Below are 17,122 nucleotides of genomic sequence, written 5' to 3'. Positions count from 1 at the left end.
TCTTCCATGGCTCAGTTAAAGTATCGAAAAATATTGAAAAATTATTCCAGCTGGGTCACCAAATTGTAAATGGAGTTGATTTTCGAAAAGGTAGGCATGTATAATTTTCTTTTGTTTTTAATTTTTATAAGACAGAATATTTATTGTTTTTACACTGAAGCCATCTTTCTTTGATTAGTACCTCTAAGTTATCAGTGATGTAGGTAATACACCAGTCTTCCATCATCATAGAAGGTTCTTGTGGTAGAAGGGGAATGGGCTCCAGATTTGGACAAAACTAAATTGAACTTTATCCGGTTCGATGTCCTTGCAAAACTATTTAATTTCTGTTGAACATCAGTTGTTTTTTTCTGCCTATAAAAGGGGATAGAGTATTTTTCCCCAGACATTTCTCATTCTTATTGAGCCATCTTGATAACAACTATCGTCTTGTTATATCAAACACAGGATTGGGAGGTGAGAGAGTAAGTACAATTTTGTCTAGAAAGCAGCATAGCATTTAAAATTTTTTTTTTTTTTTTTTTTAGTTAAAGTACAGTTGATTTACGATGTGTGAGTTTCTGGTGAACAACAAAGTGATTCAGTTTATATAAATATATTTTTATATTCTTTCCCATTATGATTTACTATAGGCTATTAAATATAGTTCCCTGTGATACACAGTAGGACCTTGTTGTTTATCTATTTTATACATATTAGTTTGTGTCCGCTAATCCCAAGCTCCTAATTTATACTTCCTGCACCCTTCCCCTTTGGTAACCATAACTTTGTCTTATGCCTGCCAGTCCGTTTCTGTTTTGTAAATAAGTTCATTTGTATAATATTTTAGATTCCACATATAAGTGATGTCATGATGTTTGTATTTCTCTGACTTTACTTAGTATGATAATCCTGAAGTCTATCCATGTTTCTTCAAATGGCATTATTTCATTCTTTTTTAAAGGCTGAGTGGTATGGCACTGTATGTATATACATGTGTATGTATCCATTCTTTATCCCATTCATCTATTGATGGAGATTGAAGTTGTTTCTGTATCTTGGCTATTGAAAATAGTACCGCTTTGAACACCGAGGTGTATGTATCTTTTTGAGGTAGAGCTCTTGGCCCTTCTGGATATATGTCCTGGAGTGGGGTTGCTGATTGGTGGCTCTGTTTTTAGTTTTTTCTAAAACAAATTTAATTGAAGTATCATTAATTTATAGTGCTGTGTTTAATCTGTACAGCAAAGTGACTCAGTTGTACATATATGTATGTGTTATTTTTCATATTCTTTTCCATTATGGTTTATCACAGGATATTGAATACAATTCTCTGTGCTATACAGTAGAACCTTGTTTTTATCCATTCTAGTGAATATATGTGATAATTTATATCTGCTAAATCCCAACTCCCAGTCCATCCCTCTCCCACCATCTCTCCTCTTGGCAACCACAAGGCTTGGTGATCTATATCTGAAACTCTGTGTCTGTTTCATGCTGCTGCTGCTGCTGCTAAGTCACTTCAGTTGTGTCTGACTCTGTGCGACCCCATAGACGGCAGCCCACCAGGCTTCCCCGTCCCTGGGATTCTCCAGGCAAGAACACTGGAGTGAGTTGCCATTTCCTTCTCCAGTGCTTGAAAGTGAAAAGTGAAAGTGACGTCACTGAGTCGTGTCCAACTCTCAGCGACCCCATGGACCGCAGCCCACCAGGCTCCTCCGTTCGTGGGATTTTCCAGGCAAGAGCGCTGGAGTGGGGTGCCATTCAGATAGGTTGATTTGTGCTGTTGTTGTTTTGGGGGGCTGTATTTTAGATTACATATATAAGTGATATCATATGGTATTATCTTTTGCTCGCTGACTCACTTCACTTAGTATGATCATCTCTAGGTCCATCCATGTTGCTGCAGATGGCATTATTTCGTTCTTTGTAATGGCTGAGTAATATTCCATTGTTTATATGCACCATATGTTTATTCATCTGTTGATGGACATTTCAGGTTGTTTAATGTCTTGGCTATTGTAAATAGTGCTGCTATGAGCACAGGGGCACATATATCTTTTCAAATTAAGTTTTGTCTGGATATATACCCAGGAGTAGATTGTTAGGTCATATGACAGTAGATTGTTAGATCTGCTTTTAATTTTTTGAGGAACCTGCCTACTGTTTTCCATAGTGGTTGCACCAATTTGCACTCCCACCAATACTATAGGAGGGTTCCCTTTTGTCCGCACCCTCTCCAGCATTTATTATTTTTAGACTTTTTAAGATGCCCATTATGACTGTGTAAAGTGGTATCTCATTTTAATTTACATTTCTCTAATAATTGGCAATGCTGAGCATCTTTTCATGCCTATTGGTCATCTGTATGTCTTCTTTGGAGAAATGTCTATTTAGGTCTTCTGCCAATTTTTGTATTAGGTTGTTTTTTTCTTGTTGTTGAATTGTAGGAGCTGTTTATATATTTTGGAAATTAAGCCCTTGTCAATCACATCATTTGCAAATAGTTTATCTCAGTCTGTAGGCTGTCTTTTTGTTTTGTTTATGATTTCCTTTGCTTTACAAAGACTTGTAAGTTTGCTTAGGTTCCGTTTGTTTTTATCTCTATTGCCTTGGGAGACTGATCTAAGAAAGCATTGGTACAATTTATGTCAGAGAATGTTTTGCCTATATTTTCTTCTAGGAGTTTTATGGTGTCATGTTTATATTTAAGTCTTTAAGCCAGTTTATTGTTTGTATGGTCTGAGGGAGTGTTCTAACTTCATTGATTTACACGCAGCTGTCTACTTTCCCAGCACCACGTACTGAACAGACTGTCTTTTCCCCACTGTATATTCTTCCCTCTTTTATCAAAGATTAATTGTCGCTAGGTGTGTGTGTTTACTTCTGGGCCCTCTATTCTGTTCCTTTAATCTGCAGAGCATAGCATTTTCTAACATTTCTTTTATTGACTGATTGATTTTGGCTGTGCTGGGTCTTTACTGCTGCAGGGGCTTCTCTCTAGTCGTGGCGAGTGGGGGCTCCTCTCTGGTTGTGCACGGGCTTCTCATTGCGGTGGCTCCTCTTGTTGCAGAGGACAGGCTCTAGGGTGCTTGAGACTCAGTCGTTGCGGCACCTGGGCTCAGCAGTTGCGATTCCCAGTCTTAGAGCATAAGCTCAATAGTTGTGGTGCCTGGGCCCAGTTGCTCCTCAGCATGCAGGATCCTCCTGAATCAGAGGTTGAACCCATGCCCTGTGCAGTGGCCAGTGGATTCTTTACCACTGAGCCAGCAGGGAAGCTCTGAGCATACCATTTTCAGTTTCAACTCTATAGAAAATGTACTCATTTTATTTGTAAAATAAATATTGATTCTTTAAAAAAAAATCATTATATTACATTCATAATAGCCAAATGAATCAATCAAATATCCTATACTTCATACTGCTGTAGTGTTTTGTATTTTCTTTCCCACAGTCATTATTTTTTAAATTATTTTTATTGTTTTTCTTTAGAATGGTTTGCAACCCCCACACATATCTGACTCTAAAATAGTTCCCTCACTCCAAAGTTGGACCCCTTACCCTTTAAGCAGTTTCTTCCCACTCCTCTCTTGAATATCTGGCCATCACTCATCTGCATTCCCTCTAAGTGAATTTGTCTATTTAGAATGTTTTATATAATTGGAATGATATAGGATGTGACCTTCATCTGGCTTCTTTCACTTACGCATAGTGCTTCTGAGGTTCATTCGTGTTGTAATGTGTACCAGTACTTCATTCCACTTTATACCTAAATTTGCACCTATATTCTGTTGTATGTATATACCACAGTTTGTTTATTCATTCATCCACTGAAGGACATTTGATCTGTTTTCACATTTTGGCTTTTGTGAACAATGTTGCTATGAACTGTCTTGTATATGTACTTCTTTGAGTACCTGTTTTCAATTTGGGGGAGTACATAGCCAGGTCAGATGGTAACTCGATAATTAACTTTTTGACAAACTACCAAAATGTTTTCCACTGTGGCTGAGCCATTTTCCATTCCCACCAAATGTCTGAGGGTTCCAATTGTTCTAGATCCTTGCCTTAATATAAATATTGACTTTGTAAGGTTGTTGAGTGAATTAAAGGAGATGGAAGTTTCAAAAGGGAGAGCAGGGAGCAGCCATCCCTCCCACGCCCTCTCATCACACACAGTGCCCATGTCTGTCAAGGCCACGCTTGGCCTTGCAGAGTTCACAGCCCCACTGCTCTTCCTCACATAGGTACCAAGGTGAGTGCTTGGGTGTGGGCTGGGATTGGACAGGGTTGGAGGAGGGAGTGGCGGGACACAGGGCTTCCCTGTGATGACACTTCTCTGTCCACATCCATCACAGCTCCCTCTCCATCTCCCTGTCGAGGCACTCTCTCTCTCTTGCTACTTGGTCACCATTCAGAAGGCATTTGCTTTTCTTATAAGCAATCATAGTTAATATTTCTGGAGGGGGCAACGGCAACCCACCTCAGTATTCTTGCCAGGATAATCACACGGACAGAGGAATCTGTTGGGCTGCAGTCCATCGGGTCTCAAAGAGTCAGACATGACTGAAGTGATTGAGACCCACGCATGCATAGCTAACGTTTTCCAAGTTTAGTATACAAAGAATGTCGTAATAAAACATATGAAGACAGAAAGGAAAAAAAAAAGTGCAGAATTCCACCATATTGAGCAACTGCTGTCATTTTGTAGTGCTTTGCAAGTTCTTATTCCTAAATGTTCTGAACACAGATCGGTTATTTTCACTTCAATACCCATATGTGTCAGGAGAGAAAATTTGAAATTACCCATGTCTGGGCTCCTCTCTAGAACTCTGGATTCATTGTTTTGAGGTTAAGATCCCAGCATCTACTGTTCTAGGGGCTTCCCTAGTGGCTCAGATGGTAAAGCGTCTGCTTGCAATGCAGGAGACCAGAGTTCGATCCCTGGGTTGGAAAGATCCCCTGGAGAAGAAAATGGCAATCCACTGCAGTGCTCTTGCCTAGAAAATCCCATGGACAGAGGAGCCTGGTGGACTACATTCTATGGGGTCGCAAAGAGTCAGACACAACTGAGCGACTTCACTTTCACTTTCTTTATGGTATTCATCCATAGCCAAGACTGTGAACCACAAAAGAACATAAAACTTTTTTCTTTGACTTTCAATTTGTAGGTCCATTACCTAAAATTGACAAGTATTGATCACCTCTGTTGGTAAAGGGTGGTGAGAGAGGAGACTGAGCTCTGGACCTGGACTTACTTGGATTCAAAATTGTATATAAAATCACCAAATATTACACCTCAGTTTCCTTACCTTCCACACAGGAACAAAGCCTATTTTGTAAGGTTATTGGGAGTTTAAATAAGATAGCATTGAACTTGAAAAAATACTGATTTCTTTTTCTATGGTACCATGTGCCCAAATAGTGCACTTCCATTTAGTGCTCAAAATTCTAAGGCTGGAGGAAACTTAACCCTTATTTGTTGTTGTTTAGTCACTAAGTGGTGTGGTGACTTCTTGTGATCCCATGGACTGTAGCCTGCCAGGCTCCTCTGTCCATGGGATTTCCAGGCCAGAATACTGGAGTAGGTTGCCATTTCCTTAGCCAGATGATCTTCCCAACCCAGGAATTGAACCCACATCGCCTGCATTGGCAGGCAGATTCTTTACCACTGAACCACCAGGAAGAGCCCCAACTCTTATTTAGCCTAGCCTATTATTCCACAGACATGAAAATACCAAGAGGCCATGCTAGGTCTACTGGACACATCATACAATTATTATATAATTGGGATGACCCTGAGGAGTGTTCTCCTAGCCTAGTATTGTCTATCCATAGTCATAGAAAACTGATCTTCAATCAAATGGTAATAAAATGGTGAAGGGATTGAATGGAACATGCAAGTGAGAATCTTCTTATTTCTGGACTTTGGGCTGGTACTGTTGGGTACCATGATGAGTAAAAATATATTCTTTATCTGAAGTGGCTCCCAGAAACTCATAGCACTGGCTGCATACCAGTCATCTAGAGGAAGTCTTCAAGCTTGTCCATACCTGGACTTTACCCAGAGTTCTTAATTCAGGATTTAAACATTCTTTTGGTCTATGGTACACAGAGGGAGCAGGGATTTGCCTGAGCATCAAAAAGGAGGCTTTAGAGAACCTACTGAAGAGTGATTAAAAATTATCCTACCCATCATTAATTTAACAGGTATATCTGGAGGAAAATGTCTTTTTCAGCTATTTGACATCATCTGGGAAAAAGAAGATAAAAACAGTATACAGTTAAAGCATGGGGGCAGAAGATTAGAAATCAAATAACAACAAGAATTTATAATTCCTCGTAAAAGAGATGTAAACAACGTAGAAGCTCCCTGTTTTGTAAGAGCAATAAGCCAGGCAAACTCCAAGTAACAAGTGTGGCAGATCTTTGAGGAAAAAAATCCATTTCAGCCCTGGGTTTTTATTAATTCTGACTTGCAACTGTGTTCTAACAGTTTGGCTCAAAGATACAGATATAGGTGTATCTATTTAGGTGATTTTTTTAGGTGGAATATATCTATCAATATTTATGGTATAAAAAGTTAGAACTGAGAATTTTAAAAAAATCTATTCTTGATTCATTTTAGAATGACAATAAAACTTTATATATTAACATAAATCATAATTTTATGAGAGATAATTTTAATTTCCCCTCCAAAAGATAGTGATAAAAGCAGCATTGTTTATATATTTTACAAATCTCTTTTATATCTGGTTTAGAAGACAGTTGAATTCTCATATCTGTTTCTCTTTTCAATCTATTGTGACATGTTGTTTGGCATAAGTATATGAAGAGAATCATGCAGATATGTAATTGGAAAAGGGAGGCGTATTTTAGCAGCCTTTCGAGATAATTATGGAAATTACTCTTTGATACTACACCAGAGTTGACAAATATAGTTTCTAAAGGTTGGTTGTAGTGTGGAATCTGAAACTATATCAATAAATAGTTCATACTCTGTACATTCATGAGAGAATGAGTCAGATTGTGTCTTAGTATTACTAAGAAAATAGTTTTTATCTCATTGAAGACTGTATTCTGAGAGTTGCTGCTATAACACAAAGACATTGATGATTTTACATGCACCTGGCAGGGGTGAGACACCCTTCTTAAGCCTTGGATTGAAGAAAAATGAAGAAAATTGAGCTAAATAAACGTCAAGAAACAAGACACCCATTTTGAAGGGATCATATAGCAAAGCTAAGAAGCAGGAAGAATAACTAGACAGATTCAGTTTATAGTCCTCCCCCCAAACAAAGTCTTTTTGAACAAAAAACTCTTCAAGGATAGAGTTTACTCATAGTATTGCCAAGGGGGCATGCAGAGGGGACTTAGGAAAGAACCTAAAGTAAAGCACCAAAAAGTCCTACCCTGAACTCACATGACCCCACCCTGGACTTCACCTTTGCCATTTTCAAGGTCTTTGTTTCACATCACCTCCCAAATTACGCCAAACTGTTGTGGGTTTCCAGGTGGCCCTAGTGGAAAAGAACCCACTTGCCAATGCAGGAGATGTAAGAGATGTGAGTTCAATCCCTAGGTTGGGAAAATACCCTGGAGAAAGAAATGGCAACCCACTCCAGTGGAGAATGCCCTGGACAGAGGAGCTTGGTGGGCTACAGTCCCATGGGGTTGCAAAAAGTCAGGCATGAATAAAGCTAGCACACTGTATAAAATAAATCGCACCCTCAGAATTTATAATCAGACTTTCAGTTCAGTTCAGTTGCTCAGTCGGGTCCAACTGTTTGAGACCCCCACAGACTGCAGCACACCAGGCTTCCTGTTCATCACCAACTTACAGAGCTTGCTCAAACTCATGTCCATTGAGTCGGTGAGGCCATCCAACCATCTCATCCTCTGTCATCCCCTTCTCCTCCCACCTTCAATCTTTACCAGCATCAGGGTCTTTTCAAATGAGTCAGTTCTTCGCATCAGGTGGCCTTTCAGCTTCAGCATCAGTCCTTCCAATGAATATTCAGGACTGATTTCCTTTAGGATGGACTGGTTGGATCTCCTTGCTGTCCAAGGGATTCTCAAGAGTCTTCTCCAACATCACAGTTCAAAAGCATCAATTTTTCAGCGCTCAGCTTTCTTTACAGTCCAACTCTCACATCCACACGACTACTGGAAAAACCATAGCTTTGACTAGACAGCAAAGTAATGTCTCTGCTTTTTAATATGCTGTCTAGATTAGTCATAACTTTTCCTCCAAGGAACAAGTATCTTTTAATTTCATGGCTGCATTCACCATCTGCAGTGATTTTGGAGCCCCCCAAAATAAAGGCTGTCACTGTTTCCATTGTTTCCCCATCTATTTGCTATGAAATGATGGGATCAGATGCCATGATCTTAGTTTTCTGAATGTTGAATTTAAAGCCAACTTTTTCACTCTCTTCTTTAACTTTCATCAAGAGGCTTTTTAGTTTCTCTTCGCTTTCTGCCATAGCGGTGGTGTCATCTGCATATCTGAGGTTATTAATATTTCTCCCGGCAATCTTGATTCCACCTTGTGCTTCATCCAGCCCAGCGTTTCTCATGATATACTCTGCATATAAGTTGAATAAGCAGGGTGACAATATACAGCCTTGATGTACTCCTTTCCCAGTTTTCAACCAGTCCATTGTTCCATGTCTGGTTCTGTTGCTTCTTGGCCTGCATATAGAGATAGGTAAGATAGGTAAGATAGTCTGGTATTTCCATCTCTTTCAGAATTTTCCATAGTTTGTTGTAATCCACACAGTCAAAGGCTTTGGTGTAGGCAATAAAGCAGAAGTAGATATTTTTTCTGGAATTTTCTTGCTTTTTCGATGATCCAGCGGATGTTAGCAATTTGATCTCTGGTTCCTCTGCCTTTTGTAAATCCAGCTTAAACATCTGTAAGTTCTCGGTTCACATACTGTTGAAGCCTCGCTTGGAGAGTTTTCAGCATTACTTTGCTGGCACGGGGCTTCCCTGATACCTCAGTAGGTAAAGAATCAACCTGCAATGCAGGAGACCCCAGTTTGATTCCTAGGTTGGGAAGATCTGCTGGAGAAGGGATAGGCTACCCACTCCAGTATTCTTGGCCTTCCCTTGTGGCTCAGCTAGTAGTAAAGAATATGCCTGCAATGCAGGATACCTGGGTTTGATCCCTGGGTTGGGAAGATCCCCCGGAGAAGGGAAAGGCTACCCACTCCAGTATTCTGGCCTCGAGAATTCCGTGGACTGGGGTCACAAAGAGTCAGACATGGCTGAGTCACTTTTACTTTGACTTTGCTAGCATGTGAGATGAATGCAATTGTGTGGTAGTTTGAACATTCTTGGCATTGCCTTTATTTGGGATTGGAATGAAAATTGACCTTTTCCAATCCTGTGGCCACTGCTGAGTTTTCCAGATTTGCAGGCATATTGAGTGTGGCACTTTCACAGCATCGTATTTTAAGATTTGAAATAGCTCAACTGGAATTCCATCACCTCCACTAGCTTTGTTTATAGTGATGCTTCCTAAGGCCCACTTGACTTCACATTCCAGGATGTCTGGCTTTTGTGAGTGATCACACCATTGTGGTTATCAGGGTCATTAAGATCTTTTTTGTGTAGTTCTGTGTATTCTTGCCACCTCTTTTTAATATCTTCTGCTTCTGTTAGGTCCATATCATTTCTGTCCTTTATTGTGCCCATCTTTGCATGAAATGTTCCCTTGGTATTCTAATTTTCTTGAAGAGATCTAGTCTTTCCCATTCTATTGTTTTCCTCTATTTCTTTGCATTGATCACCGAGAAAGTCTTTCTTATCTTGCCTTTCTATTCTTTGGAACTCTGCATTCAGATGGGTGTATCTTTCCTTTTCTCCTTTGCCTTTTGCTTCTCTTCTTTTTGCTGCATCTCAAAACTGCACCACAGGAAAGGAGGGAATACACAGCAGGCCAAAGCTAAAGATCACCCTGAAAGTCTGAAAGCGTTAGTTGCTCAGTTTTCTGCAACTCTTTGCAACCCCATGGACTGTAGCCTGCAAGGCTCCTCTGTCCATGCGATTCTCCAGGCAAGAACAGTGGAGTGGGTAGTGAGTCCCTTCTTCAGGGGATCATCTTCTCAACCTAGGGATCAAACCCAGGTCTCCTGCATTGCAGGCAGATTCTTTACCACCTGAGCCACCAGGGAAGCCCCAAAGATTACCCTAATGAATGGTTTTGGTAGAAAATTATAGTTTCTGAAAAATCTTGAGCTGGGTATTAATGAAAGTTATCCTTAGGCCACATTCTACCATGTGTACCAGGAGACATAAAATCATGTATTCACTCTTTTCTGTTCGCTTGATAAAGTTCAAGTTCTCTGTCCCTTAGGTGCTCTGACAACCACCTTACATGAAAAATCCACTCAAAAGCAGCAATATATTTCAGAGATAGGACATGGTAGCCCTTGGGGAAGACATTTATCAACCAAAAACTAAAACCAATGTCTGGTCAGAAGCCTGTTTAGAGATCAGCCTCAGGTGCCATCCCTAAGGGTACAGTCAAGAGGACTCACTAGATTCACAATTCTACTGAAATTGTTGTTCAGTCCCCAGTAAATTCCTCATCTTCCAGTCCAACGGTATGCTTTTTATTTTAGTCTTCCTTACTCCTGAAATTGATGCTATTGGCTTGTCCCATGACTATTGAATCGGTTTTCTCCACTGTGTCTATTTTGCTACTCTCCATGGATTTCCTCTGGTCTCCTGCTTGATCGTTCTTCTCCTTACTCCTAAAATGCTGGCATTTCTAAGGCCTGCCCTTTAATTCCCACCTGTTTTGTCCTCCCAGGATGATTCATTCTGTTCTCAAAGCACTCTTACGACTCTTAAAACGTACCATTTTTTGAGCAATTATGTGTTGAGAACTGTTTTTATTTCTTCATATTTGTTAATCTCACTTAAATCTTATAACAACCTTGAAAGGCTCTTAGTAGTATTCATGTTTTACTCAAAAATGTTACGTGCCTGTTCAAATCACAGCTTGAAAGATCTGGGATTTGGTCTTAGATATGACTACAAACTATTGTTTTAAACTTACCATACGCCACCCAATATAATACCAATCCCAATTTCGGTCTTAAACCTGAGACCAGGGCTTTTTACCTTTAGGGCACTGCAGAGACATCAGTAAAAATTGTTTTAAATAGAGATGCTCTTTGTCCTTTTTCATTGTTACTGAATAAAAAATCTTGGTAGATGGTTTTGATGCATGCTGTTAATACAATGATGAACTTGATACTGATGTTCAACTTTCTCTTGGGTCATCACCTAGATGCCTACCAGAAACATTGACTTTGACATGAACAAACTGAACCTACATTCTCTCAAATCTCCCCTTCTTGTATTTCAGATATTGTTAATATGTCACCAGTCACACAAAGATAGACATTTGGGAGTCATCCTGGAATCCTTCTGCTCCTTCATTTTCCTTATCCTCTTGGCTCCAAATCCTATGGAATTTAGCTGGGAGATGTTCGTACTGCTACTTCCATTACCTGTCACCTCCAAGCTAGTCTCCTTGCTTTTAGTCTCTCCACACTACAGTTCCATCCTACATCTTACTGCCTTCTTAATTTTTCTAAAAAGTGTCTTTTACCATGTTAATCATTCTTTTATTGTCTTACACAAAGGGAAGTGAGTTTTAAATTCCAGTCAAACTATCACAAAGCAAAACCATGGCAATTTAATGGTGTACTGGGTATTTTCAAATTTTATCTTCTGCTATTTGACCTTTGAACTGTATTTAGGATGTAAGCAGATGCTGGTGGTACTTTTAGGAAATCATGAGAGAAGACTGAAGATGAGAGGGTTAAACATGAGGATTTCTGTTTTTCCCATTCTGAATTGTAATGCTTGTAAGTGAAAGTTACTCAGTTGTATCCAACTCTTTGTGACCCCATGGACTATACAGTCCATGGAATTCTCCAGGCCAGAATACTGGAGTGGGTAGCCTTTCCCTTCTCCAAGGGATCTTCCCAACCCAGGGATCGAACCTAGGTATCCCGCATTGTGGGCGGATTCTTTACCAGCTGAGCCATAAGGGAAAGCCAAGAGTACTGGAGTGGGTATCCTATCCCTTCTCCAGCAGATCCTCCTGACCCAGGGATCGAACTGGGGTCTCCTGTGTTGCAGGCAGATTCTTTACCAACTGAGCTATCAGGGAAGCCCCAGTGCTTGTAAAGAGAATCCCTATAAGTAGTTATATTGAAATGAAGAGAAACAAGGAATCAGACATCTAGGCTAAGTGCTCAGTCACTTAATTGTGTCTGACTCTTTGGAACCCATGGACTATAGCCCGCCAGGCTCCTTTGTCCCATGGAATTTCCCAGGCAAGAATACTGGAGTGGGTTGTCATTTCCTTCACCAGGGGCTCTTCCCAATCCAGGGATCTAACACACATCTCCTTCGTCTCATGCATTGGCAGGCAGATTCTTTAACACTGTACCACCTGGGACCCCCAAGTGTCAACCTTTTTATTGATACGATTTAAATAGTAAGCTCTGCCTTGAAGCTATCAACATTTGGATATGTCTGTGAATTAGTTGGTAATCCAGTTGTGTTTTTCAACTTGTGGGGCACAGATATGGGGAGTTTGGCAATTTTATAGCAAGGACTTAGTGAATGTGGATGCTGCTGTATCATTGTCTACAAGTAATGTAATTGATACATCTATAAAATGCTTTTCGAGTGAATATAATGATGAATGAAATATAAACTTAATGTGTGACTAAAGTCATAGTAGGTTGTTTCATTATACATTTTGCTGTCAATGGAGAGCCAATTACAACTACTCATGTGACTTGTTTAAAATTTAAGTTAGGAAGAGTTCCACATGCCTGAAAGGGTTAACAAGCATTAATTTAGTGGATACACAGCTCAAAAATTTACAGTTTTTAAAATATTTCAAGTGGAAATGCTGAAATGAAGATGGATATAGTATTCTGGAATTTCTGGAAAGATCTAAGTTTACAATATAAATTTGGGGATCAGCATGCAAATAGTTTTAAAGTCATGATACTAGGTTAGATCACTGAGTAATACTGACTGTGGATTAAGAAAATAATCATAAGGGTGTCCAAGGACTAAACTGTAGGGCTCTCTGGTATTAAGGAATCAAGATGACAATAAAGAACCAGCAAAGGAGACAGGGTGCCTAGTAAAAAAGAGAGGAAAATGAAGAGAATATGAATCCCAAAAGTAAGCATTTAAAGGACAATGATTGACTATCAAACGTTGTTAAAAGATCAACTAAGGTGAGGACTAAGAAATGGCCGTTGGACTTTGAAATGTGAGGGTACCTGGTGACTCTGAGACAACAGTAATTTTTGTGGCATGTGGGAGAGAAGCCCTTTTGGAGTGACTGTAGAAGAACGCTGGAGATGGGGAATTTCGGCCATTGGAAGAATTTTGCTGTGAGGTTAAAAAGAGATGGAGCAGTAGACAGAGGAAGAACTAGAATTACAGAGTCAGGAATTTGTTGTTGTTTTTAAGATGAGAGAAATGACAGCAGGATCACACACGGAGGGAAAAGTTCCTGGAGAGAACCACCTCAGCTGTGTTACTACTACTAATTAGCCCCTTCCTGGTTTTAAGCTGGGTTACATATTCTTATAATTACATGTCTATTTTTAGTCATTAAGCTTTAGACTCCTAGGACTGCTGAATGCCGTTTCAGTGAACTGCCTCTACCCTTCCTTCAAAGCACTGTTTGCTCAGGTCAACAGCAACGTCCTCATTAAGAGAGCTAATGGTTAATTTTCTGCTCCATAACTCCTTAATGCGATGATTTTGATCCATCCTCCTGCTTGTTGCAACTCTTCCGTCAGCTTCCAGGCCAGCACTGTCTCCTGACTCTTCTTTCCCTTACCCCGACACCTTCTCAGTCCGTTTCGCCTGCTCCTGCCTGCCTGCCTCTTCAGTGTTGGCATCTCCAAGGCCTTGCCTTTGCGCGTTCTCGCCCATGTACTCCCTCCCACAATTGTCACATCCAATCCTTTGGTTTCAGTTTTTACCTCTATTCGTGGTTCAATAGCCTATGTAATAATAGCATCTAACATTTACTGAGAATTTACTATTATGTGTCAGGCACTTTGCTAATTTCTTTATCTGCCTTGTCTGCCTTCCACCCACACTAAAAACTCCTCTGAGTATTACTATCCTCATTTTCAAATGGGGAATTTTTTGCTCAATAAGGCTCTGAATCTTGCCCCTATCCCAGGGAGTTAGCAAATGGCAGAGCTTTGATTGAACTCACTGTCTGTCTGACTCTAAAGCTGTTGTAGTTACTATGCTTTATTGTTATCTAAAAGTCTAACTTAGATCTCCCTAGTTTTAAACTGGCATATCCATCCAACTGCCTAATGGACATAGCTCAGGCCACCCACTCCAGTATTCTTGCCTGGAGAATCCCATGGACAGAGGAGCCTGGCGGGCTCCAGTCCATTGGGTCACAAAGAGCTGGACACGACTAAAGTAACTTCGCATGCATGCAGGCATTTCTATCTTAATAGGCACTAACCTAAACATGTCCCAACCTCTTCCCTACCCTGCAGATGCCCTTGTTCTAATATTTCCTCCTCTGATATTCCTTACTTCCTATTATGGTTTCTCCTTCAATCCGGTGCCCGAGTTTAGACTGTTCTGGATTTCCCCTCTCCCTCTCCCTCATACCCACTGTCTCCACATCCATCAGGTTCTGCCTCCCAGCGCCGCTGACATTCTCCTCTGCTTTCTCATTGACTTCCTGCTGGTAGGCTCCCCACTACAGTTGCTTCTCCCCACAGTTGTTGAGGTTAGCTCTTGAAAAAGCCAATCTGATCATTTCATTGCACCTATGAACCTCTCATGGCCCTTGTCACCTCCACTGTCCTTTCCATTCTATTTACAGCATCACTCTATACGTGTCCTTGCCACTCTCGCCTATCAGAGGCGTCAAGAACTCACACGACGAATTATTAATATATGTGGACGCTCTTACATGCTGAAGAACACAAAATGAGTTTCAGAGTCTTCACTGAATTTTAAGTGGCTTATCACTTATTTCTCAATCACCGGAAGGCTGATACACAACTACTGTTATATGTATAAACTGCTCAATATTTTGACAATAAAAAAGACATTCTTGTTTAGAACTACATACCAACAAGATTATTCTCATGTGAAACTCTTATTTTAATTACTATTCTCAGCTAGAGCTGTTCTCTGGCTGGGGATCCTGCATATAGGGGATACTGATTTTACATAATAGAGTCGGGTAAAATGTGAGTGACAGAGTGGGGACGGGTGAGTGGGAATGGAGAAGGATGAGGACACCTATACCAGAGTCTTTTCAAAACAGGAGTAGGAGGAACTATATCTCCATCCTTAATAGCTGAACTAAAACAGTTTTAAAAGTGACTCTGCTCCTTTGTTAGCTTCCAATAAAAAATGCAAGTGAAGACTGGAAAGGAGATTATACTTGATAATATGTTATATTTTAACACAGCACAACCTGGATCTCACTTGTACCCTGAAATAAAAAGGATAATCTTCTTATATAGATCAGTCTCCCAGACAAGAGGCCATGTGAGGTTGTGGACAGGGGATTCTGGGTTCAGATCCCTTTGAGTTCAAATCCTGATAACTATGTGATCCCAAGTCCTGTCCTATCTCCTGATTCTCAATTATCTTTAAATAAGGAGACATCTTATTTGAAAGGTAAATGTGTTTCTTAGATGAGAAATTAACACTTACTGATCTGAACTTCTACACTGGGATGCTGTAAATAGCTCATGTCTGTTTAATTTTAACAGAATTGTAAGAGTAGAAGAAACACCAAAGTTTGTTTATTTCAGCCTCATTATTTTACAGATGTGGAAACCCAAGAAGATCAGGAGACATGAACTATTTGTATACTTGTGAATAGACTTCAATATTCTAGTTTCCTAACCTAGCATCATTAACATGCTTTGATGGGACTGTTAGGAACTCACAGCTAGCTAGGAGACTCATACCTCTACTCAGTTACTAAAATTGTAAGACTGGAACATCAGCTGTGAGTCAGGTGCGAGCCATAGGAAGGAAGGATTCATTTTCCTGAGGACCACAAGGAAAGCTTCATCCAGTTCATTATATAGAGTGGAGAACATTCTATTCTTCTCACTTATTCCACGGCAACTCACCATTACTAAATTCAACAGGAATTTACTTTAAGGTGTTATTAACATCAATGAAGCTTTTTATTATCATGTACTTTTTCTTAGTCAATAAATACCCAAGGACAGGTACTATCATGTATTGTCTAACAATTATATAGTTATTAAATTCTAGAAAATGGACCTACCTACAAAAAGATTGAGAAAAAACAATTTAGTAGATATTTAAAAGATATTTAAAGACTTTATTTTAATTAATGCTCTCAAGGCTTAACAAATACAGTCTTGTGTTGCCAATTACATTTTGGGGATGGGGAACAGGCCTACAGGTTTTACTTGACAGAGAAGGTTTTTAGTCTGATTCCTTAGGGTCTGAAGGTCAAATAATTTTAAATGCTCCCTGGCAGCTTTTAGCATGAGATTTCAGTATTCAGTAATGAGATAAGACCATTATCTCAGAATGAGATAAGACCATTATCTCAGAATGAGATAAGACATGGGAAAACTGGCCAACATAATTTAGTTTTCATTTGCATTGGATAATTCAGAGAATATGAATCATTTTCCATGCTAGTTTGTTGTTGATGTTTAGTTGCCAAGTCACGTCCAACTCTTTGTGACCCTATGGACTGTAACCCACCAGGCTCCCCTGTCCGTGGGATTTCTCAGAATATTGGAGTGGATTGCCATTTCCTTCTCCAGAGGATCTTCCCCACCCAGGGATAGAACCCCTATCCATTGCATTGGCAGGTGGATTCTTTATGGCTGAGCCATCTAGGAAACTTCTACTGTAGTCTAATCCACCACAAACTCAGTGTTATGACTTAAGACCGATGTGTGGGGTCAAGCTGTGATAGGAAGCAGATGGCACACTCCAGTTAGGACTAATCAGAAGTGTGGACAGGGTTTGGGAAAGCAGGATGGCTCGGCACCTCAGGGCTAGGCCTGATGGAGGTAAGGAGGGAGCAGCGCCTGGA

The 17,122-nt window shown here is 40.1% G+C and overlaps 1 protein-coding gene across 9 annotated transcripts in view; it reads left to right on the top strand.

Annotated features, from left to right (window-relative positions):
* The window catches only part of ASNS (asparagine synthetase (glutamine-hydrolyzing)), a 151,353-nt gene that overhangs the window by 109,949 nt on the left and 24,282 nt on the right, over nt 1–17,122 (top strand). The gene's annotated exons all lie outside the window — the stretch shown is intronic.

This window comes from Ovis canadensis, chromosome 4 (assembly GCF_042477335.2).
Source record: "Ovis canadensis isolate MfBH-ARS-UI-01 breed Bighorn chromosome 4, ARS-UI_OviCan_v2, whole genome shotgun sequence".
Classification (NCBI taxonomy): Eukaryota; Metazoa; Chordata; class Mammalia; order Artiodactyla; family Bovidae; genus Ovis; species Ovis canadensis.
The sequence above is the reverse complement of the archived record's forward strand: the minus strand, read 5'-3'. Positions and strand labels throughout refer to the sequence as shown.